We start from the raw sequence: 2,743 nt of genomic DNA, 5'->3' as shown, positions 1-2,743 counted from the left end.
TTTATACTGGCTCCCAAATCACACAATGCCTTTCCCACCTCCACATCTCCTATAGCAATAGAGATACTGAAGCTTCCTGGATCTTTCATTTTTGTTGGAAGCTTCTTCTGGATTAGGGCACTACACTCTGCTGTTAGGGCCACTGTCTCACCATCAGTTAATTTCCTCTTCTTAGTAAGAAGATCCTTCATGAATTTTGCATAGTGAGGCATATTTTCCAGTGCTTCAGAAAATGGTATGTTAATTTCTAAATTTTTGAAGATATCCAGAAACCTTGCATAGTGCTGCTTCTGAATCTCTTTCTTCAACCTCTGAGGGTAGGGAACTTTAGCATAGGGAGATAAACTAACTGGCTGTTCTTTTTTGTCAGCCATCTTCTTCTTTTCCCACTTCATCATCTTTTGTGGGGAAGCATTTTTATCAACTTCTACCTCTCCTTCATTCTTATTGTCCTTCCCTTCCTCTTCTTTGTCAACTCCAACTATAACATCTCTAACAACTACTTCCTTCTCACTTTTCTCATTTCTCATTTTCTCTCCTTCATCATCAGAGACTACATCTTCAACCACAACCTCTTCTTCATTCTTTTTATTTTCCACCTTCTTTTTCCCTGGTTGAAGTACCAACCCACTTCTTGTCATAATTGCTTTACAGTGCTCCTTAGGATTCACCAATGTATCACTTGGAAATTTCCCTGGTGGTCTCTCTGATATCTGTCTTGATAATTGACCAATCTGGGTCTCCAAATTTCTGATTGATGCTTCCTGATTTCTGAAAGAAGTCCTGGTCTCCTGCATGAATGCAGTTGTCTCTTCCCTGAATGAAGTAGAACCCTGAATATAATCCTGAGTTATCTTAGATAACTGAGCAAACGCTTTCTCCCATGCAGCAGGATCACTTGACTGCTCCTTCATATGTGGTGGTGGAGGATGTAATGGTGGATTCAATTGGTGGTTGGAACTATAGCTGAATCCTGGGTGTTGATTCTTGTTTTTCCATGGTGGCATATAAACATTCTTTCCCTGATTGTTGTAGTTCCTTTGATTATTCTGATCATACCACACTCCATTCACCTCTGCTTGTTCTGATGATCCCCCATAATCACACTCCTCTGTCACATGGCCCTTACCACAGATAGCACATACACTCTTTGTTTCCACAGAAGCTACCTTTTGTGAAGAGAGTTGCTTAATAAGGGTATCTAATTGGTGCTGCTGTTGTCTCTGTGTCTGCATCAGTTGATCATTCCTTGCCAACAAAGCATCATACCCATCCAACCTGATAATTCCTGTCCTTCTGTCAGCCACTGGAGCATTATCAAATTCTTGAGATGCTAATGACTCAAAGATATCTAAGGCTTCTTGAGGGGTCTTGGTAGTCAATGATCCACCAGCAGTGGCATGCACCAAGGTTCTAGTGTTAGTGGTCATTCCTTGCAGGAAGATTGCTGCTTGTTGCCATGCCTCAATTCCATGCTGTGGACATTTCCTCAACAAAGTCTTGAATCTCTCCCAAGCCTCATAAATAGATTCTGACTCTTTCTGCTTAAAGCTTGTAATTTCATCCTTCAACTTGGCCCTCTTGGATGCTGAGAAAAACCTTTGCAAGAACTTGGTTTGCAAATCATCCCAAGTTGTTATACTTCCTTGTGGCAATGATTGCAGCCATCTCCTTGCATCATCCGTCAGTGAATGAGTGAATAGTCTCAACAGAATTGCATCTCTTGTGACACCATTTATCTTCACAGTATCACTCAACAATAGGAAGTTCTCTATATGCAAGTAAGGGTCCTCCGCACTGGTTCCAGCAAACTGATCCTTCTGCACCAAATGTATCAAAGCAGGCTTCAATTCAAAGTTGTTGGGCGCACAACACTCCCAATTGGAGGAACCACTGCAGGAGTCATGTATTCTCCCAGTGTCCTCTGTGGTGGTGGTTGTCTGTGATTCTCTGCCATTATATCTTCCTGATTAACCGTACTTGATTCACCAATTTCTTGCAACTGTCTCCTTAGCCTGGCTGCCCTTTTGTGCTTCCTCAATGTCCTTTCTAATTCTGGATCATACAACAACAAATTTGGATCAAGTGTACCTCGCATGTACCAGAATCAAAATTGACCAGAAATTTAACATAAACTAAAATACTGAAAATAAAAGGATGCAATCTCAAAATTCTATAGTATCAGTTAGTGTTGAAAAACAAATTCCCCGGCAACGGCACCAAAAACTTGTTGGACGTTTAGCAAGTGCACTAGTCGTACAAGTAATAAAATGATGAGTAAAGATCGTTCCCACGAGGAATTGTGTTCAAACACCAATATACCATAGAAAACTAATTTGAATCAAATAAGAGTTTGTAAAAATCATGAATAATTTGTCACCAGAAAATTGATTTTGAGTAAATTGACACAAAGTAAATATGGATTAGGAATTAATAAAAACAACAAGTAGTCAGAAAACAACTTTCCTCCATGATAACTCATATAAAAATTGATCATATGATGAATTCCTTTCCATGTGATGTTAATCAACCTTTTACTTATCATCAAGATGTAATCCCTTACTACCTTGATAGAAACATTAATCAGAAACCCCAATCCCTTGGTGATTTCTTTCTTAATACATGCATGAAATACTAAGGTTTTAAGATTACATCAGAACTCTAGCATCAATCCCTTGAGTACTAGAATTCTGATGTTGAGATTATCAAATACAGAAGTCATATAAACATCCCTGTTCTATAC

At 39.2% G+C, this 2,743-nt stretch overlaps 1 non-coding gene across 1 annotated transcript; it reads left to right on the top strand.

The window, feature by feature from the left end:
• Nucleotides 1-1,467: 1,467 nt before the first annotated feature.
• On the top strand, nt 1,468-1,574 carry LOC133317407 (small nucleolar RNA R71). Its single transcript, XR_009752316.1, has one exon. It is a non-coding gene; the product is annotated as a small nucleolar RNA R71 (small nucleolar RNA).
• Nucleotides 1,575-2,743: the final 1,169 nt, after the last annotated feature.

This window comes from Gastrolobium bilobum, unplaced genomic scaffold (genome assembly GCF_033153095.1).
Source record: "Gastrolobium bilobum isolate Gb01-03AN ecotype WA unplaced genomic scaffold, APGP_CSIRO_Gbil_v1 utg25066, whole genome shotgun sequence".
Classification (NCBI taxonomy): domain Eukaryota; kingdom Viridiplantae; phylum Streptophyta; class Magnoliopsida; order Fabales; family Fabaceae; genus Gastrolobium; species Gastrolobium bilobum.
Note: the sequence above shows the minus strand (reverse complement) of the source record. Positions and strands in the feature narration are given on the sequence as shown.